Source organism: Nyctibius grandis, chromosome 1, assembly GCF_013368605.1.
Source record: "Nyctibius grandis isolate bNycGra1 chromosome 1, bNycGra1.pri, whole genome shotgun sequence".
NCBI classification, from domain to species: Eukaryota; Metazoa; Chordata; class Aves; order Nyctibiiformes; family Nyctibiidae; genus Nyctibius; species Nyctibius grandis.
The window spans coordinates 100,733,098-100,757,627 of record NC_090658.1 but is presented as its reverse complement, the minus strand read 5'-3'; the positions used below and the strand labels follow the sequence as shown (position 1 = coordinate 100,757,627).

Below are 24,530 nucleotides of genomic sequence, written 5' to 3'. Positions count from 1 at the left end.
CAGAAACCCCAGTTTGGGTTGATCAATGGCCGCTGTCTGCAGAAAAAATCGCCCACCTTGAAAGCTTGGTACAGGAGCAACTGGAAAAAGGTCATATTGAGCCCACAACAAGCCCATGGAACACCCCAATATTTACTATTCCGAAAAAAAGTGGCAAATGGCGTTTGTTACATGACCTTCGAAAAATCAATGAGGTCATGGATGATATGGGAACCCTACAACCAGGGCTCCCATCCCCCAATATGATCCCTAAAGACTGGGACATTTTAATCATTGACTTAAAAGATTGTTTCTTCACCATCCCTTTGCACCCTGATGACTATCAGAAATTTGCTTTTTCGGTGCCATCAGTGAACAAAGTTGCACCTATGAAACGCTATCATTGGGTTGTGTTACCACAGGGAATGAAAAATTCACCGACAATGTGCCAAATGTATGTGGCCTGGGCACTTGCTCCTGTGCGAAGGAATTTTCCAAATTTGATTATATACCATTATATGGATGACATTCTAATAGCAGGGAAACAATTGGATAAAAAACAATTGATTCATACACTGCAGACTGAACTAGCAAAAGGTGGATTGCAAATAGCTCCAGAAAAGGTACAACAGGAGGAAAACTGGAAGTACCTTGGGTGGGAAATTACCAAAACTGTTAGACCCCAAAAACTAGAAATTCGTGTGAATATCAGTACTTTAAATGATGTACAAAAACTGTTGGGAGACCTCAATTGGGTGCGAACCCTGTGTGGTCTCACCAATGCTGAATTGGCACCTTTGATGCAATTGCTAAAGGGAGGAGGCGGTGCAGATGCCCCCCGCACATTGACACAGGAAGCTGAGCAGGCATTGAAACACCTGAGTACCAAAATAGCTATGGCATACACTCACCGTTGGGACCCAGATTACAGTATTGGAGTATTGGTTATCAATCACGATCGCCACCCCCTGGCATTAATTATGCAGTGGGTGACTGACAAGGATCCTCTGCATGTGCTGGAATGGATCTTTTTGCCTATGCAACCAAAACGTACCATCACTACAAAAGTAGAGGCCATAGCACAACTTGTAATGAAAGGAAGGCAGAGGGTTGTAGAGATAGCAGGCGTCGAACCTGCTTTTTTGGTTATTCCACTGGTTGCAGAGTATCTACAATGGGCATTACAAAATTCCATACCATTACAAGTTGCGTTATTGGATTATAGGGGCGAGTTGAAGGTACATCTACCGCCTCACAAATACTTCTCCGTGCTGCAATTGGGTCAATGGGAAGAATTACCAAAAAGGTCAGAACGTCCGGTCAGTGGTGTCACCGTTTTTACAGATGCTGGAGGCAAAGCTCAAAAAGCAGCACTAACATGGCTAGACAATGGGAAGTGGCATGATGTAATTTTATCTGACATTCAAGGGTCTACACAACAATTAGAATTGCGAGCTGTGGTGGAGGTCTTCCGGCGATGGAACACAGCACCTGTTAATGTGGTATGTGACTCTTTATATGTCGTAGGGATTGTCCAGAGGATGGAGCGTGCTCTGCTCAAAGAGATAGCTAATGAACAACTATACCAACTTTTTCATGAATTATGGCTTTTGCTGACAGAGCGACTGCATCCATATTTCATCACACATATCCGTAGTCACACAGGACTCCTGGAAGGCTTAGCTGAAGGCAATGCTCGGGCAGACAAACTTGTCGCACCTGCCTGGGCTGCGCCTTCAATTGATCGCTTCGCTCAAGCACAACGATCCCATGCCTTTTTCCATCAATCTGCTAAGGTACTGCGGCGTCAGTTTGGGCTACGCAGTGCAGATGCACGTGGGATAGTCCAGTCCTGCCCAGACTGTCAACATCTTGGGGGTGGTTTAGCACCTGGTGTCAACCCCCGCGGTACTGGACCGTTGGAGATATGGCAAATGGATGTAACACACATCCCCGAATTTGGACGGCTGAAATATGTCCACGTGAGTGTTGACTGTTTCTCCCTTGCTACCTGGGCTACAGCACGAACAGGCGAATCCAGCAAACACGTTCAACGACACATGCGTTCTGCTATTGCAGCCCTGGGCATTCCACAGACGATTAAAACGGACAATGGCCCAGGTTATGTGGCACGTGCCACACAGGACTTTTTCCAACTGTGGGGTATAACACATGTAACAGGTGTCCCACATTCACCAACGGGACAAGCTATTGTGGAGCGCATGAATCAAACTCTGAAACACCTTTTACAAAAACAAAAAGGGGGAGAGCCAGGGCTATCTCCTCCTGACAGGTTGTGTAAAGCGCTTGATGTACTAAACTTTTTACGCTTGCCACAGGACTACTCTGTACCTCCAGCAGTAAAACATGGTGCAGGGTTAAAGGGAGGTATGGAGGCTTTTCAGAAAGAACAGGAACAAGCCAAAGTGATGGTAAAAAATGGGGTGACTGGTGTGTGGGAAGGTCCAATGAAATTAATAACGTTGGGTCGAGGGTATGCATGTGTCGTTACAGATACAGGAGCCAAATGCGTACCAGCTAAGTGGGTGAAGCCGTGGCTACAAAAACAACCTGAACTACAGGAGCCAACTCAGGATCTGCCTCGGAACACTGACCTCTCGAGAGATCCAGTGCCCTGACTGCGGGAAGTGTGAAAAAAGGTTTGCGTGGGAGGTATAGAAAAGGGAGCAAAAGGCGCAGTCATAATGAAGCACGGGGTTGTTTTTTCTGTGTTAAGCCTGCTTTGGATCCTGGACCTGACAAAAGGTCATCAACCGATAGTCCTTCCACCTACACCATGGAAGGGGAGTCACAACGTTTGGGTGACTCTGATGCGGAGCTTGAACCAGACGCAGTTTTGTGCCTCCTTAGCTCAGCCTGAACAACCCTTTCATACATTTCTAGTGGGGGTCCCCTTAAACAGATCTGAAAGTAAGGAGATAGTGGCAGGGTTGAATGTGCTGAAACAGAGCCTCTGTGAGAATGCAATGAAATGTGGCGAACATTGGGATTTATGGGACGATAGCTTGCCTGTCAGTCCCTTAGAGCCCCAAGAACTTGACATCCTAGGAACTTTACAGGCAGAATCCTGTGTGTTTTTCAATTACACAGAAGGATCAAACATTTATCAGAACGACATAAAGAGATTACAAAATGTCACACCCAGTAATCCATTGTGGCAAAATGAATCTATCTGGTGTGCAAACGTAGGGCGTAGTCGAACAGAGCCAGCACCGGATTTGGCCATGCCTAGAAAATTACCAGAAGGTTTATTCCTAATTTGTGGAGATAGGGCTTGGCCAGGGCTGCCCAGTAAAAAACTGGGAGGTCCGTGTACCATAGGTAAATTAAGCTTACTAATGCCTACACGAAAGGTCATATTAAATCACACTAACCTACACAAGATTAAAAGAAGTGTCACTACCTTAGGGAAAGAATGTAAAGATGAGGTAGAACTATGGTCTAGGACCAAAGTAGTTCTTTCTTCTATTTTTGCACCGGGTGTGGCTGCTGCACAAGGACTAACACAATTGCGAAATTTAGCTTGCTGGGTTGCAAAAAGAGCTGATCAAACTTCTAGAATTTTAGGAACATTAGCCAATGATGTAGATAGTATCCGACATGCTACCTTACAAAATAGAGCTGCTATAGATTTTTTATTATTAGTGCACGGTCACGGATGTCAGGAGTTTGATGGGATGTGTTGCATGGATCTGAACGATCATTCCAGGTCAATTCATAAGCAGATCAAAGAGCTCATGGATGCCACACAGAAAATACGGGAACAGCATGGGTTCCTGGATGACTGGTTGGGTAATTTGGGAATTGGAGGGTGGCTGGTCGGATTGATTAAAATGCTATTGATGGGATTGTTTGTGATTTGTATTATCATCCTTGTATTACCGTGTTTATTCTCCTGCTTGCAAAGGGCCCTGCAGCGGACAATAAACACGGCCTTTCTGGCTCAAGAAAAGAAAGGGGGAATTGTAGAGGGGTTTTTGGAGCAGAATGGTCATGTAATGAGCCAGAAGTATGAGAGTATGGAGTGAAGGCCTAGCTGCGTGAGAAGATTCATGTAGCTAGTGTCAACAAGCCGACCTTCGAGAGATGAGGAAAAACAGCAGCTGAGCAAACAAGAATTGAGGGAGTAGCCGGTGGGAGCCGAACACGGAGGAGAAGAAACAAGAACTGATGGAGCCAATTAAGGAAGGACCAGTGGCAGAGCAGTGACCAATCAACACATCAAAGAAGAGTATGTTTAGTAATATTAACGAATAGCAATGCACATGCTTACAGCCAGGGAAAGTAAAAATGTATAAAAGGGACAGCTTATGCTTAATAAATGTCTTCACTTTGATTCACATTGGATTTTGTGGAGGCGTGTTCCTTCTCCTCACCAGTGCTATTCAATATATTCATTAATGACTTGGATGAGGGAATAGAGTGCACTGTCAGCAAGTTCGCTGGTGACACCAAACGGGGAGGAGTGGCTGACACAACGGAAGGCTGCACAGCCATTCAGAGAGACCTGGACAGGCTGGAGAGTTGGGCAGGGAGAAATTTAATGAAATATAACAAGGGCAAGTGTAGAGTCCTGCATCTGGGCAAGAACAACCCCATGTATGAGTACAAGCTGGGGACAGACCTGTTGGAGACCAGCGTAGGGGAAAGGTACCTGGGGGTCCTAGTGGACAGCAGGATGACCATGAGCCAGCAGTGTGCCCTTGTGGCCAAGAAGGCCAATGGCATCCTGAGGTGTATTAGAAGGGGTGTGGTCAGCAGGTCGAGAGAGGTTCTCCTCCCCCTCTACTCTGCCCTGGTGAGGCCGCATCTGGAATATTGTGTCCAGTTCTGGGCCCCTCAGTTCAAGAAGGACAGGGAACTGCTAGAGAGAGTCCAGCGCAGAGCCACAAAGATGATTAAGGGAGTGGAACATCTCCCTTATGAGGAGAGGCTGAGGGAGCTGGGTCTCTTTAGCTTGGAGAAGAGGTGACTGAGGAGCGACCTCATTAATGTTTATAAATATGTAAAGGGCAAGTGTCATGAGGATGGAGCCAGGCTCTTCTCAGTGACATCCCTTGACAGGACAAGGGGCAATGGGTACAAGCTGGAACACAGGAGGTTCCACATAAATATGAGGAAAAACTTCTTTACGGTGAGGGTGACCGAACACTGGAACAGGCTGCCCAGAGAGGTTGTGGAGTCTCCTTCTCTGGAGACATTCAAAAGCCGCCTGGACGCGTTCCTGTGTGATATGGTCTAGGTAATCCTGCTCCGGCAGGGGGATTGGACTAGATGATCTTTCGAGGTCCCTTCCAATCCCTAACATTCTGTGATTCTGTGATTCTGTGATTCTGTGAGTCATCCATCCCACCATCTTTCTGTGATTGACAGCAACTGTATCATAGTTTTCCTCTGCACAATGGCTTCCAGCTCCTCCTATTTGTTGCCCATACTGCATGCACTGGTGCAGATGCACTTCGGTTGGGCTATTGATCCTGTCACCTTTTCTGGGGGAAAAGTCCTAATTCTTATGTGACTGTTCTCAGGCACTTCTGTGGTTTCTAATGTATAAATAACACTTGCATCTTTGCTGCTACAGGGATCTCCATCCCCTACCTCCACTGAGATGCCAGACAGAAAGATGTCTCTAGCACAACGTCCCACAAGCATTGGTGTGCCGCCCCAGGCTTATATCTCTAGTGAGCCTGGTTTTATCCCTTTCCCCTGCACTTACGATGAGCCCTGCTAACTCCTGTGTAAATATCCTTTTCCTCCTTTGAGACAAGTGTACCTCATCTGTCACTAGCAGGCCTGGAGTTGCTCAAGTTAACTTCCCTGGGATTGAGAGCCTTCATTTTATGGTTGAGTGATTGCCTATTTTGCATCTTCATTCTAAAGGATTGTTTGTGAAAATTTAGGATTCTTATGTTGGCTGTGTAGTATTATTCTCGCCTGGCATCTGAACTTGTGGTTTACTATTCTTTGTTGGAGTGCTAATTAATTTTTATTAGAATAAATCTTATTTTGAATACCTGCCCTGTCTATTTTGTGGGTGCCTCCATGACAGCTTGTTAAGTGGAATGTCATCAAGGAACAAGGTGCTATCTATCTTCTCTCTTGTTCTGTGATTAAAACAGGAAATATAACTCTACAAGCCTGCTATTGCTATTATAATGTCAAGCAGTGTTTTCTTTCTCTACTTGATAAAGTTTAATAGATAAGGTATAGCACCCTCCATTTTACACAAATCATTTGACCAGTCACACGGTTTCATGGTAGGCAGCATTATATTGTAGCAAATCTGAATTTTGCATGCTTAGAATTGGGTATGCCTTTTATGTAGCATTTCCACATATTTTTGTATTAAAGTTTTTGAAAAATAAAAAAATCTATAAGAATAATTAATTTTCTGTCTTATGTTTCACCTTGATTGTCTGAATGTGGCTCTTCAGGTTAACTGGTGTTCTTTTTTTACTCTATGAGAACATTTCTATTCACAAGTGGACTTTTGGCTTATCTCTAAATCAGAGACCTCATGTTATAATATATTGATTTTAAGGACATGCATATTATGTATATTTGTAATACAAAATTAAACTATATGCTTACTGTGTATGTAGGAAATAATCTAATATTTTTAAATTTTTTGGTTTTAAATTTATGAAATACTGGTCTTTCATAAGGGTTGCAGGAAATTTTATCATACATCATTAAAAGAGGTGACTATTTTGTACACGGTCCCTGGTCAAAAGGACAGTTTTCTGTTTTTTTGTTATTATTGTTTGCAATACTTGTTTTTAATCCAAAATTCTATACCATCTTATGCCGGGCTTTCTCTCCTTCACAATGTTTGCTAGGGATTCAGTTGTAGTTTTGTGACAGATAAGCTGGTTTCATTTTTCAGCCTTAAACATTCACTTCTGGGCTACAGTTGCCCTCCTCAAGGATTTGCCAGGCTGCACTATTGCTCCAACCCCAATCCCTTCCCTTGCTGCCCCGCTCCAGCACGTCCTCCACACGCAAAGCTGCAGGCAGAATAACACTTGAAAACAGCATTAATACTACTAATCATACTACTAAATCCTACAAAAGACAAACATTTTGAAGTCCAGTGGATCTTTGGCCCTAAGTAATCTTCTGACACCTAGTGGGGAGCATGAGAGAATAAAAGTATGTGAGAGGCACAGCTCATTTACTGCACAGGTCATAAAAATACATAGATTTAATGATTAGTGGAGTAATGATTTATTCGGACTACTGAGGTACATTCAGACAATCAGGAAGGAAAGTCAATTATAACTCTAATTACAATAGAACAAGGTTGTAATAGATTCAATTATAATAGGACAGGATTTAGCTTTAAAACTGTGAGGTGATAAGTGTTCAAATCCTGGGAAAGAAGCTGGGCCTTTTACTATGCTGGATTGACTTTATACATTCACATAAAAAAGTTGCCTCTCATTTTGACTGATATGTTACAAGACAGTAAGAAAATCCCATTTCTTGTTGAGACGACATATTTGATCTCAGGTATGATTCAGCTGCCTAAAAAATACCTATTGTCATTTGCTCTGTCCCTCAGTCTCTGACTTATCTTGATAGTTATGACACGGGGTTGAAGAGAGATGTGTGTCTTTCTGGACTAATAACTCAGAGCCAGAAGGGATACCCCAGGGCATCTCAACTATCCCTACCTGCCTATCAAATCAGACTGAACTGTGCTGATAGAGCTCTCCTTTGCCTGTGAACATTTCAATGTGGATGCTTAACTTATTTTAATGTCTGTTAGTTTCAAACATCCAGGTAAACTCCTGAAGCTGTTAAATTAATGAGAATTTTGCAATTTTATTGCCCGATATAAAAAACACTGTTCTGAATAGTTTATTCAGAAATGCTAGCTATTTGTGATAGACTGCACAAAGTTACTATGGTACAGCAATACAAATAAAAAAAGAAACAACTCTAACTTCATGCGTAAAATGAGGAACTCTGTGCTAATCTTTATCAATCAGAAAAGAGAACTTGAAGAATGGTAGATAATTCATGAAGATGTCAACTCAGTGCTTAGCAGCAATCAAAAAAGCAAAGCAAGTATTAAAGTAGTAATAAAAACAAGTAAATCAGTAAGAGATCAAAACAAAAACATTGTTGTTCCACTGTAAAAATCCATAGTTTTCCCATCTCTAAATATGTTGTACAGTAGGGTTTTCTCCAGCTCTGGAAGGATACAGTTGAAATGCAAAGTTTCAGAAAAGCTGACAAGTATGATCAAAGGCATATAATGGATTTAGGTTAAGGAATGGTTAAGTAACATAAGAATATTTGGTCTAGAAAAGGGATGAGTGATATGAAACAACAACAAAAAAAATCAGGATTGTTGTGGGGAGATGATAGAGATAATTGTTTTCTCTCTTTTCCAGTATAAACACTAGGAGACAACAAAAAAATGGGTGAGAGAATTTAAAAAAGTTCTTCGTATCACTTGAAATTAAACTGTGACATTACTTACCTCTGAATAATGGGTTTTAATTGCTTAGATAGGCTAAAAGGAGATTACCAGAGTCTATGCAAATCCACTTGTGGTTATGAAATATATATCTATAACCTATGGTGCAGGATGTCCTTGAGGTCTTGAGATTTAATTGGCTGAATGCTGGCAGAGGATGCTGGGCAGTACCATATACGCATCTTTAGTTCTTAAACTCTCTCTTAAATGTCTTTTTGTGACGACTGTTTTTGAAGGGTTTTTTTCCCCATCAACGGTTTTGGACCAAATGAGCGCTATTCTATTAATGACAAAACCACTGCTCTCTTTTGCCCCAAAAGGAAGGGGGTTAGACTGAGGAGAAAATACAGACAAGACCTAGTAATTGCAGGGACTGTGGAGGGGTGGAGTGGGGGGTGGTGAGGAAGAAAAGAATAAATGTCCTAAGGACTAGAAACAGGTGTCAGGGCCCACAACACACTACTAGACCTTACTGTCCCTGATTAGTCTTATCCAGGGTGTCCCCAGGCTGCATTTGGCCCTGGTTCCCCCCCTCAGGGCTGATCCTGACCCCACATGAGGGCTGACCTCCTGGCCTGGCCTTGACCTGTCCTGCCCCTAAGGAGGTGCCTAGTGCCTAGGGCTGGTGTCCCCCAGCTGCCCTGCCCCTGTCTGGGGCAGTGGGATAGGCATGGCTACCAGGCCCTTCTCTGATGGACCCCTGGGGACCTCCCTCTGCTCCCAGGCCCTGACCCCAGGGAGCCGCCAGGGAGGATACAAGGCTGAAGGGAGAAGTGCAGCCAGAACCTCAGCAGGAGTGCTAGAGGGCTGAGGACAGGTATTGAGGCCTGGCCCACCGACTGCAAAAGTGCTCTAGGGTCTTCCTTTCTTTGGAGAAATCCCTCTCTGAACTGGGGGTGCCTGTGAAACATGCTGTGAACAGCACTGCACTCATCCCTCCTGTATTATCTGGCAGGATCAGAAACTGTGTGGGAGCACAAACTGGCCCAGTAAGTTTCTCATCCTCCTCTTGTGATGACACACAAGGGCAAGAAAGCACAATGGACAGAAGTGAGTGTGTAGTGACATTTCTGAGGGAGGTGTTTCTGGGCCAGAGGAAGGACATGCTGCCTACAGGAGTGGCGTGCCAGGAGGTCGCAAACAGCAACCTGAGTGCTGCAGAGCCTGGGCTGAGGGAGAAGCAGAGGGTGCCCACCCACATGCTCAAGATAGAACGTGACTGTGGGATGCAAGGCAGCCCTCCTAGCCAGGAAAGATGGGTAACATCTTGGGAGTGCCATGCTGTACCATAAGCAAGGTAAGTGAATAAAGTCTCCAGTTTCTGTGGTGCCCTCGAGGATCATCCTCCTGCACATGGGTGAGGTCTCCACAGAGGAAGGTGGGGCCTATGCAGCAGAGATTCTGCCAGCAGGTCTTCCTCCATGGCCACTGCAGATAGCTTGAAGGTTTTGAGGAAGAACTTCTGTCTTCATTTAGCCCACACCCAGGGCTAACCAATAAGCAGTTCTGTCACTCAGTGTCCCTTCCCTGACTGAGAATGGGAACTGGGAAAAGGAGGGAGACTTGGGGGTCAAAATTTAAACAGATTTAATAAAATAAGGAAACCAATATCAGTGCTAATGCCAAAGACACAAAATTATACTCAGCCCACAGAGTGGTGGCTAGTTGCTCCATGGATAGCAAGTGCTGAGAAGAGAGAAGTAAGAGAAAAAGAGGGAAGGAGAGAAGAGAGCAGAGAAAGAAAGAAAGGAGAGGAAAAAAAATAAACAAAACAAAACAAAACAAAAAAAAACAAAACAAAACCCAAACCCCACCCATCCTCAGCAAGCTTTCCCATTTATAGTGAACCTGACATTAATGTCACAGAATACACCTGTGGGTCAGCCTGGGTCAGCTGCCCTGGATTTAACTGCTAATGGCCTTGATCACCATACCACAGCTGGCCACAAACTGAACCAAAATGTAACAGAAAAGTGATTCTATAAATTTTATCCCCGCAAAACCAGGATACCTTGTAAAAGTTGGCCAGATTAGAGTCATTGTGAGAAGAACTCTCAAGTTAATGATAAAGAGCTGCCAGTTGTCCTGAAGCCTTAGCCTGCTCCAGGCTGGACTTCATCCACAGAACAGGAGTCTCCAAGAGCCCCGCAGCACAAAGTGTGGGCATGGTGGCATGTTTCATCTTCAAGGAAAAGCTCTTGTGTGAGATGGTGAAAGGTTACAGTCTAGGGGGTTTTGCCTGGTAGCATAGGTGTAGGTATCAGTGGTGCCAGGGCATTGTAAAATGTGGCTGTGTAGGTGGTAGAGCAGTAAGGATTGCAGCAGCGATGTAGTGCAATGATGAACCTCTTCTCCCTTGCCCTGTCCCAGGGGAAAGGGATGAAGGAGAGGAAAGGTTATGCAAGAAGAGAAGTGTGGGAAGTGGACATCCTAGGCAGCCAGGGTGGGAGGCCACTGGGAGGAGGCAGAAAGCAGGGAAGGCCAGCCTTCTTCCTCCTCTCTTCCTTCTTGTTACTACTGCTGCAGGGCAGTGCTAGAGTGGATAGACCTTAGCACGATCCAGCAGAGATCCTGTTTTTTTTAATATCTCAGTGTCTTGCTTTGCCTTTGTGTTCTTTCTTACAGGCATCAATGAAAATGGAATTAATTTCAAATTAATAAGGAAAAATCAAAGATCACATGCTTGCCAAAAGCTTCTCACAGATTTATATTCTAGATATTTCAGGACAAAGCAAAATGTAATTACTTCTTCCCAACATCCAGCTGTTTTATTCCTGATTTCTGCTCCTTTCCTTTTTTCCCCTCTCTTATGAAAGGCAAAAGATAAATACTCAGTTCTGCTTTTTAGGGTTTTGACAGGTTTTCACTGATAGAAATATTAAATGACAAAACAAACAGAGATGTACTTCCAATTAGATTTTAGTATTGTTTCTTTCAAGAAATGATTTGCTTTGGAGCCCTTTTTAGGTAGCTGCTAGTGGAATTTGGAGTTGTTTTCAATTTATTTTCCTGGAAACATTACTTTAGGGGTAAAAAAGTAAAATAGTATTTTAGAATTGTTAACTACTTGTCCCCAAGAAAGTTAGATTTCATTGTATATCAGTTTATTTGCTTATGAGAACAGCTACTTTACTGTTTGCATTTGAGAAGTCTTGCAATGTAGACATAGAACACGCTCTAAAGAAAGTCTTGTCATTTTTCTCAGCTGGTACAAAAATGAATGGAAATTTTCAATTTGAAAACTTTTAGTAAACAACACTTTCAGTATTAATGTGTTATGTGTCTAAAAATGAACCCTCTTGTCTTCTGGGTTTTCGGTGGTTTTGAAAATGGTTAACATAAAAGGAAGTATTTTAACCTTAAGAAGAAGTTGAAATGTCATAGCAGTAACCATTTTTAAAAACTCTCAACAGCTACATTGCTTCTAGTTTTCGTGCTGCAGATGGGGAAAATAAATATGCTGCGAGTACAAATTGAGTCATCATGGCATATCATGTTAATGACTTTGGAGGAGCTATTAAGATCTTGGTAAGAATAGTGTAATGATTGTGTTGAAGCTGTTATTATCTTTATCATTATTACTGTTGTAAAGCTTTTTTATACACTGTACAGTCTTTTTATTTGAATTATTTCTGTTAAAATCATCAAGTAAGCAGTGAAAACATAAACACCTCCTCCAAAAAAACCCTCCTTTCATTAAGTGTTTTTGAAGTTGCAAATCAAACTGAGTGATATTTTTTTTGTAACAAATTAATTCCTTAGAGATCAAATGACATTTGCACTTTTAATACTAGAAAAAATACTTTTTACACTGTTTATGGCTATGTCTTACTGGCTATGTAAATCATAATTTCTGCCAAGAAGAGCTATCAATCCAAATAAATATGACAGACAAAACATGGAAGAAAAAATACAATTAGCAAGGATACTTTGCAGATATGCATGTGCACAGATAATATTAATGCCATATAGAAAAATAGTGCTCAAAGAATATTAAAAGATAAAAGCAAGCATACAAATTTTGTAGCATGACATTCAGAATCCTTTTAAAAACAAAAGGAAAGACACCATATATTTAGAGTCAAGAATTTATTGTTAGACCAATTAGTGTTCTAACAGTTGAATAGTCCAAACTGACTAATTAAAAAGAGAAGCCTTTAAAACTGTTAAACAGAAAATCCTTCAAATGCTCTACCATCTACTGCTTTTCTTTTGTTTCACAGAATCACACAGAATCACAGAATGTTAGGGATTGGAAGGGACCTCAAAAGATCATCTAGTCCAATCCCCCTGCCGGAGCAGGATTGCCTAGACCATATCACACAGGAACGCGTCCAGGCGGCTTTTGAATGTCTCCAGAGAAGGAGACTCCACAACCTCTCTAGGCAGCCTGTTCCAGTGTTCGGTCACCCTCACCGTAAAGAAGTTTTTCCTCATATTTATGTGGAACCTCCTGTGTTACAGCTTGCACCCATTCCCCCTTGTCCTGTCAAGGGATGTCACTGAGAAGAGCCTGGCTCCATCCTCATGACACTTGCCCTTTCCATATTTATAAACATTAATGAGGTCACCCCTCAGTCTCCTCTAAGCTAAAGAGACCCAGCTCCCTCAGCCTCTCCTCATAAGGGAGATGTTCCACTCCGTTAATCATCTTCGTGGCTCTGCGCTGGACTCTCTCTAGCAGTTCCCTGTCCTTCTTGAACTGAGGGGCCCAGAACTGGACACAATATTCCAGATGCGGCCTCACCAGGGCAGAGTAGAGGGGGAGGAGAACCTCTCTCGACCTGCTAACCACACCCCTTCTAATACAGCCCAGGATGCCATTGGCCTTCTTGGCCACAAGGGCACACTGCTGGCTCATGGTCATCCTGTTGTCCACTAGGACCCCCAGGTCCCTTTCCCCTACGCTGCTCTCTAACAGGTCTGTCCCCAGCTTGTACTCATACATGGGGTTGTTCTTCCCCAGATGCAGGACTCTACACTTGCTCTTGTTATATTTCATTAAATTTCTCCCCGCCCAACTCTCCAGCCTGTCTAGGTCCCTCTGAATGGCTGCGCAGCCTTCCGTTGTGTCAGCCACTCCTCCCAGTTTTGTGTCATCAGCGAACTTGCTGACAGTGCACTCTATTCCCTCATCCAAGTCATTAATGAATATATTGAATAGAACTGGTCCCAGTACCGACCCTTGAGGGACTCCGCTAGACACAGACGTCCAACTGGACTCTGTCCCATTGACCACCACTCTCTGGCTTCTTTCCTTCAGCCACTTCACAATCCACCTCACTACCCGATCATCCAGACCACACTTCCTCAGTTTAGCTGCGAGGATGCTGTGGGAGACCGTGTCAAATGCTTTACTGAAATCAAGATAGACCACATCCACAGCTTTACCATCATCTATCCACCGGGTTACGTCCTCATAAAAGGCTGTCAAGTTGGTTAAGCATGACTTCCCCTTGGTGAAGCCATGCTGAGTGCCCCTAATGATCCCCCTATCCTTGATGTGCCTAGAGACAACATCAAGAACAAGTTGTCCCATCACCTTTCCGGGGATGGAGGTGAGGCTGACCGGTCTATAGTTACCCGGGTCCTCCTTCTTGCCCTTTTTGAAGACTGGAGTGACATTTGCTTTCCTCCAGTCTTCAGGCACCTCTCCCGTTGCCCACGACTTAGCAAAGATGATGGAGAGTGGCCTAGCAATGACTTCCGCCAGCTCCCTCAGCACCCGCGGGTGCATCCCGTCAGGGCCCATGGATTTATGGACGTCCAGATTGCTTAATTGGTCCCTGACCCAGCCCTCATCTACCAAGACAGATTCCTCCTCTATCCTGACTTCTTCTGGGGCCGCAGGGGTCCAGGGCTCCTCAGGACAGCCTCCAGCAGTATGGACAGAGGCAAAGAAGGCATTCAGTAACTCTGCCTTCTTTTTATCCTCTGTCTCCAGGGCCCCCACCTCATTCATCAGTGGGCCTACATTGCCTCTAGTGTTGGCTTTACCTGCAATGTATTTGAAGAAGCCCTTTCTGTTGTCCTTGACCTCTCTTGCAAGGTTTAATTCCAAGGAGGCCTTAGCTTTCCTAGTTGCCTCCCTACATCCTCTGACAACAGACTTATATTCCTCCCAAGTGGCCAGCCCCTCCTTCCATGATCTCTACACCCTCTTCTTCCACTTGAGGTTGCCCAGCAGTTCCCTGTTTAACCATGCAGGTCTCCTGGTACCCTTCCTTGACTTCCTACCTGCTGGGATGCTCTGATCTTGAGCTCGGAAGAAGCAGTCCTTGAACGCTAACCAACTATCTTGGGCCCCCTTACCTTCTAGTGCCCTGTCCCATGGGATTTCCCCTAGCAATTGCTTGAAAAGGCCAAAGTTAGCCCTCCTGAAGTCCAGGGTTGTGATTCTGCTAGCTATTCTGGTCCTGCTACATGAGATCCTGAACTCTACCATCTCATGGTCGCTACAACCAAGGCTGCCCTCAACCTTCACCTCTTCAACCAGACCCTCTTTGTCAGTAAGGATAAGATCCAGCAGCGCTCCTCTCCTAGTTGGCTCATCCACCATTTGCATCAGAAAGTTATCATCAATGCACTGGAGGAACCTCCTGGACTGAGGATGGCTGGCTGAGTAGGCCTCCCAGCAAATATCAGGGTAGTTGGAATCCCCCATGACAACCAGGCCCTGTAATTGCGAGACTGCTCTCAGCTGCCTGTAGAAAGCCTCATCACCCTCCTCATCCTGATCCAGTGGCCTGTAATAGACACCCACAACAGTATCACCCCTGCCAGCCTGCCCCTTAATTCGCACCCACAAACTCTCAACTCGCTCCTGATCCGCCCCTGGATACAACTCAATACATTCTAGCTGCTCACTCACATAAAGAGCAACTCCACCACCTCTCCTTAGTGGCCTGTCTTTCCTGAACAGGACATAGCCATCCATGACCACATTCCAGTCATGCGAGGCGTCCCACCAAGTCTCTGTGATTGCCACTAAATCATAGCCCCCCGACCAAACACGGATTTCCAACTCCTCCTGTTTATTCCCCGTGCTGTGTGCATTGGTGTACAGGCATTTCAGGGAGCGAGCCGAGCACACCGATTTCACCCCAGGGGGATGGGAGGCCTCCTGGTCTACCTCAACACTAGAGCGTTGCCCCAGTGGTGCAAGCCCAGCTACTACCCCATCCCCCTTCGAATCTAGTTGAAAGCTCTCTGAATGAGCCCTGCTAATTCCTGTCCCAGAACCCTTTTGCCCCTACGACATAAACCTTTCCCATGTATTACAGTCACGCCTGGTGTCTTATAAAACCAGCCATTATCAAAGAACCCAAAGCCCTACCTGTAGCACCAGTCTCATAGCCAGGCATTAATAGAGAGAATCCTAACATTCCATCCCACGTCATCACCTGAAAATGGAAGGAGGGAGGAGAAAACAACTTGTGCCCCCAAACTTGTTTGATGCTTATACTGCCAGTATGCTTCTGAGTCCCAAAGTCAACACTTCCTCAGGAAGAAAGGAGGGGGTAATTATGATGACCTATATCCTAAGGCCTTCATTTTGGGAGTGTGATATTCCTGGGAGGTGATTTCTTCTTCCTTGGCTTTGGGTCCGTTTTTCTTATCACAGCCTGTTTCCTTCTTCTGGGCTGCCAGCTGCAGCTTAGCAGTGGCCTCCAGAAGGACGTCACCCTCAGTCACCCCCCAGAGATGAAGGAAAATCAGGGGAGGCAGCAGTCACTGGGCCCCAGTGCAGGAGTTAAACCAGCCAAACCCAGCTGACGCCAAGGTGAGACTGAGCTGCTGCACTGCTGGGTCTGCACAGAGTCTTTACTGTTTTTATAATAATAGTGAAACATAGATTTAGCAGGCTACAGTAAGTGCATTACTGTAGTGCAACACCATGTGCATTACTATGGAAAGACTGGACCATGCAAAGTGTTTTTAATCATGACAGGTATTAAAAACTTGCAAACACTAATGAAATGTAAATTTGTAGATTTGCTAGGAATAACAGCTAAAAATTTTGAAAGGAAGAGGTGGCCAAGAAGGCCAATGGCATCCTGGCCTCTATTAAGAATAGTGTAGCCAGCCGATCTAGGGAAGTGACCGTCCCTCTGTACTCGGCACTGGTGAGGCCGCACCTTGAATACCGTGTCCAGTTCTGGGTCCCGCACTTCAAGAAAGATGTTGAGGTGTTGGAGCGAGTCCAGAGGAGGGCGACCAAGCTGGTGAAGGGTCTGGAGGATAAGACCTATGAGGAACGGCTGAGGGAGCTGGGGTTGTTTAGCCTGGAGAAGAGGAAGCTCAGAGGTGACCTTATTGCAGTCTACAACTACCTGAAGGGAGGTTGTAGTGAAGTGGGAGTCAGCCTCTTCTCCCAGGCAGCTAGCGATAAGACAAGAGGACACAGTCTCAAGCTTCGCCAGGGGAGGTTCAGGTTGGACATTAGGAAGCATTTCTTTTCAGAAAGGGTCATTAGACATTGGAATGGGCTGCCCAGGGAGGTGGTGGAGTCACCATCTCTGCATGTGTTTAAGAAAAGCCTGGACATGGCACTTAGTGCCATGGTCTAGTTGCCATGGTGGTGTCAGGGCAATGGTTGGACTCGATGATCCCAGAGGTCTCTTCCAACCTGATTGATTCTGTGATTCTGTGATTCTGTAAATAAGTCTTTCAGAAAAACTATTTTCTGAGACAAAGAAGGAAAAGCTCTTGAAAATCCACTACTTTGGACATTCAAAACAAAATTTGAGTAAGTACTACCGTAATATTAAATACAAAATACTCAAGTGCCTGTGATTATACATGAATATGTGTACTTGTAAGTGTATGTGTGAATATTTGCAAAAAATAAGAAACAATTCTTCATTAGCAAAGAGAGAGATTAGACATCCTAAAAGGATCTTTTAATCTCTTTCTTTTGTGATTTTCTTCTTGTCTGCATTTTAATGAACTCTTATTTATCACCCCTGCATTAATTTAGAAGTTGTTAAATAATTACAGTGCAATTGATGAAGTAAACAGAAGATACAGTTAGAAAAAGGATTATTGCATGGTCATGAAAGGTCATTTCCAAATGTATAACAAGAAGCATAATCTCATTTCTATCTTTAAAAGTTTCCATCTTCTATATCTATCTTTCTTGCTGTCATCTTATTTATGTTATCATCATAAGCTTGGCTCAAATCACTCAACTGAACACGTGTAGTGCCATTTAAGATGCTCTAAGATATCTTACTTGATTCCAAGCCGCCACCAGAAGACCACAATCTCATTCATGTAAAACTCACTCATCTGCCAGTCATATGCAAATGTCTTGCATACCTCAAGGTATCTCAAATGACAATAAACATTTACATTCAGAGGACTGAACAAAATACTTTATGCCATGTTGGAAACTGCATATGCAAAATAATGTAACTTTCATACTAATAAAGCATTTTTGTATTATATGGGGGCTTTTCTCATACACAGTTAAGTAATATGAATCTCCTTCTCCAATGGAACTTCTGTTTCTCCACTAACTAGACAGAAACAAATAGTTTGGATGAGATACATAGCTTTTAGATAGTTAAACTGAATCTCCTAGAATTCCCTATTAGACTTTGTTAACTAGTTGAAACAGCAGGTGGATGGAAAGATGCAACACTGTGCTACAAATAAGATGTATGTTGTCCTTTTCTGTCTGATGGTTGCACAAAATTTGCATGAGGAGAAATATATTCACGTGCTAGATTTATTCTCTTATTCCATGTCTCAGGAGTGGTGGGGGTATAAACCTACGAAGTCACAGTAATAGTAAAATTAAGTGTTTTGAAATTTCTTGTGACTGGATAGGGCTGACTTGGAAGAACATAGGCTCATATTCACAGAATAAATTCTGAAATTTTATAGACTTTGCTAGTTGGACAGATGAGACTCTGCAAAGAAGAAAGAAAGGAAAAAAATGGCAATATTACTTTCCAAGATTAGAATTAGGAAGGAAAAGGAAAAAAAATCCATGCAGAATTAAGGGTAAAGTAGTGCAGACGTCTAGTACACACCTGCAGACTCTTCCAAAGGCTCAGGTTATTTAGAGTGAGAGAAATTTTAAATACATTGGAAGTTTATACCTTATTTACAAGACTTTCTAAAAATATCTTTTGAGGGGAAAACATTATTAAACTGAGAACTATTAAAGAATCAACAAAATAAGGGAGCTTGAAATCTTCCTTCTTCTGTAAATTGCAAATATTGAGTTCCCAAAGCAGACATAATGAAAGAGAATTGTAAATCAGGTCAATCCTATTAATCCATGAAAATCATCCACTCTTTGATTTTAGTATTCAAAGAAGCAATTGAAAAAAAGGTTTGGTTAAAAGTGGATTCCACAGAATCCAAATGTAATTTAGAGGCTTGCAGATAAAATAGATATATTACTTTGGTTCCTTCAGTAACTTTTAATTTCTTATGAAATGTCTGTGGTATTTCATAAAATTTCACTCTTTTTTTGCTGCATATAACAAGCCTACATACTCACTGCTCATTCACCAACAGCCATTTTAGGTATCAGCGTCCAGCTAAAATGATTAATTTTTTCAACTAGAGGCTATATATAAATATTTTCCCCAGTGTCAGTTTTCAGCTACTGAAAGTTTAGAACAGTATACTATTAGTTTTATTACAAAGGTTCTAATTTCCTTTTTCTTTTGGCATATTGAAATATTAGATTAAAACTTAATAAATAATTGTATCTATTCTATTGCAACCTGAATGTAAAGCTAAATAATTTATTTTGTAGTATTTTGCTTAAAAAATATACCATATCACCCCAAATATCTATTTATATTAAGTGTTAATGGGGAAATAATTTCTTAATTTTTTATACTTCATATAAAGGCCATATTCCTTAACAGACATGAGATAATACCATCGCAAAACGTAACCTGTTGGTTGTCATTGAAGAAACTTGGGCTGATCCTCTTTACAGTCCTTTAAAAGTTGGTAAAATAGGACACATAATGAGAATAGCAGAAGACCACTTGCTTATGGTATTTTCTTGCTGCAGATTCAGTTTTTCTGGATACTGAGCCAGACTCATATGATCTAGAACCAGCCTAAAAGCAGTATAGCCAAGTTATAGAAACATGTAGCCTAGGCTAGCAAGTTGCAGAGGTAAGATTAGGTATGTCACTACATTGGGTGTAGGTGACCAGGTTTTGGTAGCTGTGGAGGGTGAGCTGCAGGGCTGGCCTCTGTGAGGAGAGGCCAGGGCCTACCCCATGCCAGACAGCTGGATCCAATCAGCTCTGCAACAGGCCCATTGCAGGGCACAGCTCAGCCTGTCTGCCAAGCTGGAGATGCCTCTGTGAAGACATATTATAAAATGGCAAAAAAATGCCAGAAAGAGAGAGGTAGAAGGAATGAAAAGAATGAGAAAGAACAAAGATAACACCAAGGTCAGAGGAGGAGGAGAAGGAGGTGGTCCAAGGCACAGCAGCCTGTGGAGGCCCCTGCACCAGAGCGGATGGATATTCCTGAAGGAACTGTGGCCTGTGGAGAGCTGTGCTGGAGCACAGGAAAAATATAAGGAAGGAGAGGCAGAGGAAAATTGCTATGTACTGACCATAACCCACCATCCACCCAGAGGAGTCTGGAGTGAAGGAGTGAAGTTGAGCCTGGGAAAGGGGGAGACAAAAGGTGTTGTTTTAATGTGTGCCTTTCTATTTTCCCCTACCCAAATCAGTAATTAAATATTTATATTAATTGCCATTCAATGAAGTTAGTTCTCCCCAAGTCAAGTCTGATTTATGCAAAACAGTAACTACTAAGCGATCTCCCTGTCTTTATCTCAACCCACGAACATTCTTGTTCTGGTTATTCTTATTTTCTCCCATCATCCCACTGAAGGGGAGAGTGAGTGGGCGGCTGGGTGGGAGTTTAGCCCTTTACCCGAGGCTAAGCCACCACAGCTCTTTAGAGGGGCTGGCCCTGCAGTAGAAAACGGGTAGGGCAGGGTTGGGTTTATATGCAAAACATGGAGTAGTCAGACCCTGAGAAGCATATTTTTCTACAGAAGCTAGAGAAAATTATGAGCTTATTTGTAAGATACAACTTCTTTGAGTAAGAGTTTAGCAATACTGGTATGGTACTTGAAGTAAAGGATTTAAATATATATAATACAATGTTGTGTAATTATGTTTCAAATGGTCATATTCTTTTTTTGTACTCTCACTGTAAAATAGCTCATAATATATGATCAAAAAAATCTGAAATCATCTTTTAGTAAAAGTTAGTAGAAAAAAGAGAGGCAGAAAGAGTTACTTGTGGGACACACTTTTATCTAGTGTATTGGGTGCTGACCTGGGAAGAAGTATTGGGTTCATCTCCTTGTCTTCTTTCTTATAAAATAAATGCGTATATTTTCAGAGCACAGGGTGTAAAAGAAAGTTTTGTCTTTTCCTTCCTGCCTCATTTTGTTGTAGGTAGAGTCAAGTTCTCGTTTGCTTTCTGATTTTACGGCCACATGGCTTGCATTTCTCACTACACAAAAGCTCTGTTTTGACAAGAAAGGTCTTCTAAAATTTCTTCTAGTCACCTATCTAGATGATCATCCTTCACCTGAGACATAGTTTCATGTTTTTGCATGTTTAAGAAATACTATTAATCTTCCCTTTCCTAAGTAACTCACTAATTCTTAGCATATTAAAATGAAAGTAGTCATGCCTACCAGCTGAATATTTAATCAACTCCGTGGTTTTGGTTTGGATCAGGGTCCTTGAGTAGAATTTGGCAATGATGCATAAAAACTGTACTATAACAGGACTGAGGTCAAACTATGGTTTCTAAATGGTACTTTTTTATAGACAAAATGGCTAACTTCAGGAACTAGAGAGACTATTAGGCAAATCAGATCTGAAAATTTTAAGGTTTCTAGGTCCCTCCAAGGAAAGCTTTCTAGATTGATAACCTGGACACAAGCACTTAAATTCTGTTAATATTTCAATTTAGAAAGTTTAGATCTTGGTTTATGACACTCTTTTGCAAGTCTCTGATTGGAATCTTGTCTTCCTTAAGCTGCTGAATAGCATACTAAGGCGGCAGGATTTATAAGCATTTTCCTTTAGTTTGTGGGAACCAATATATAATATTGCAATCCGCTTTTCTCCCAGTCACCAAACCCATCATCTGTTCAAGAGAATCCCAAAACCTTCAAAACAAGGTTACCTTTTTTTATCTGAAATAATGGGAAAAAAAATAGGGGCCTAAAAAAGTCTTGGTTTTTTTTTTTCATGGCATGACTAGTGGACTTCAACATATCAGTGAGAAAGTAACAATTTCTGTAGATTAAACAAAGTAATTAACCTCTGGATCTACAAATCAGTATAACTTTCTTTAGACTTTTTATTAGGTATGTAAGATGTGACTTGATGCATGACCTTGTCCCAGAGTGAAACCTCTAGATGCTGTGATAGTATCAACTGTAATCAACAACAAATATAAACAATGATGACATTGTTATTACCAATCACATAGTTATTGTTTTGACATGGAAAAGGTTTGCACAATTAATACAGAATCACACTCTTAAATCACATTCCATTAGATGCATCTAAGGTTTACAACATACACATATGCTAGATTTTGACTTTTAATAGCTATTTGTAGGAATGTTTTTCAAAATGAGTTAGAAAAATTAATTCAGCCTCATTAATTTTAAAAAAGGTAGAAGAATTATTTTATATTACTTGTTCAGATGATTTTCAGTCTGTAAAGGAACATTAGCTGAAACTAGAATTGCATCGGAATATCTGATTTCTTTTGATTTGTATTCTTACTTTCACATGAAAATCACTTTCAAGTATTCTCAACACTCCTCTTGCTAATCCTTAGTAAATTAATATGGGGTTGGTTACTGCCCTTTATCTCCAAGCTGAATTAGCAAAATTAACATTCACAGCAACCATTAAATTTGAGTATAAATAAGCATACTTTACAGATAGCAATTTCAAATCAAACTGTCTTTGTCTTATTTAGTCTTTACTAATTGTCAATTTATAAAACCAATATTTGTAAAATAAATAGTTCTGCTCAATTTAACTTCATTAATTATGCACTGCATAATTGTGTCTTTCTCCCTTGAAAGAAACAACAGAGGTAGAAAACAGGAGTCACAAGTCTTCCATGTCCAAAAAATGAACCAATAATGAAGCTGTCTAATATCAATGACAACTTAACCATTCACAGATATTTTTATGACTTCTATTAAAAAAATAAATGCATTACTTCAATTCTATTTTGTTTGACCTACAGAAATTTCCTTCATGAAGACATTAACATTTTAAATCTATATTTAAAAATATCTTCCAGCAACCAATCTCATTTGAAGTTGTTGGCTTTCAGCTTTCTGCTCACTATTCATATACATTTAAATAATTTCTAAGGGTGATCCAGGGAACTATAGGCCTGTCAGCCTGACCTCGGTGCCAGGTAAGGTGATGGAACAGATCATCCTGAGTGCCATTACACAGCACATGCAGGACAATCGGGGCATCGGGGCCAGCCAACATGGATTCATGAAAGGCAGGTCCTGCTTGACCAACCTGATCTCCTTTTATGACCAAGTGACCCGCTTAGTAGATGAGGGTAGGGCTGTGGATGTAGTCTATCTAGACTTCAGTAAGGCATTCGACACTGTCTCCCACAGCATCCTCCTAGACAAACTAGCTGCCTGGGGCTTGGATGGATGGACTCTTCAATGGGTTAAAAACTGGCTGGATGGCCAAGCCCAGAGAGTGGTGGTGAATGGGGCAAAGTCCAACTGGCAGCCGGTCACTAGCAGTGTTCCCCAGGGCTCAGTTCTGGGGCGGGTGCTGTTCAATATCTTTATAGATGATCTAGACATAGGGATTGAGTGCACCCTCAGCAAATTTGCAGATGACACCAAGCTGGGTGGGAGTGTCGATCTGCTGGAGGGTAGAAAGGCCCTACAGAGGGATCTGGACAGGTTAGATAGATGGGCCAAGACCAATGGCATGAGGTTCAACAAGAACAAGTGCCGGGTCTTACACTTGGGCCACAACAACCCCATGCAGCGCTACAGGCTGGGGGAAGAGTGGTTAGAAAGCGGCCCGGCGAAAAGAAACTTGGGGGTGCTGATCGACAGCTGGCTAGACATGAGCCAGCAGTGTGCCCAGGTGGCCAAGAAGGCCAATGGCATCCTGGCCTCTATTAAGAATAGTGTAGCCAGCCGGTCTAGGGAAGTGATTGTCCCTCTGTACTTGGCACTGTTGAGGCCGCACCTTGAATACTGTGTTCAGTTCTGGGCCCCGCACTTCAAGAAAGATGTTGAGGTGTTGGAGTGAGTCCAGAGGAGGGCGACCAAGCTGGTGAAGGGTCTGGAGGGTCTGACCTATGAGGAACGGCTGAGGGAGTTGGGGTTGTTTAGCCTGGAGAAGAGGAAGCTCAGAGGTGACCTCATTGCAGTCTACAACTACCTGAAGGGAGGTTGTAGTGAAGTGGGAGTTGGCCTCTTCTCCCAGGCAACTAGCGATAAGACAAGATGACATAGCCTCAAGCTTTGCCAGGGGAGGTTCAGGTTGGACATTAGGAAGAATTTCTTTTCAGAAAGAGTTATTAGACATTGGAATGGGCTGCCCAGGGAGGTGGTGGAGTCACCATCTCTGGATGTGTTTAAGAAAAGCCTGGACATGGCACCTAGTGCCATGGTCTAGTTGCCATGGTGGTGTCAGGGCAATGGTTGGACTCGATGATCCCAGAGGTCTCTTCCAACCTGATTGATTCTGTGACCACATTCTATAGTTTTATGTATCGATATATGAACATGTTTACTCTTCCCTAGATTCAAGGGGGGACACGATGAATTTCTAACATCTCAGAAATGCACACCATCATCCCAAGCAGGAAGTTCTAAATTCTTTAGGTCATCTGCATGCGAGACAGGAGAGGGTGGTAATAACGCTCTTGTCCCTCGCCTCTGTTCACTTCTCATGCTAATTGGGACGCCTGCGCATTTGTAGTCTTAGATTGTTTTCAAAATGAGTCT

At 42.7% G+C, this 24,530-nt stretch overlaps 1 pseudogene; it reads left to right on the top strand.

The window, feature by feature from the left end:
* LOC137661103 (uncharacterized) overlaps nt 1-17,058 on the top strand; it is a 52,014-nt pseudogene extending 34,956 nt beyond the window's left edge.
* The last annotated feature ends 7,472 nt before the right edge of the window (nt 17,059-24,530 follow it).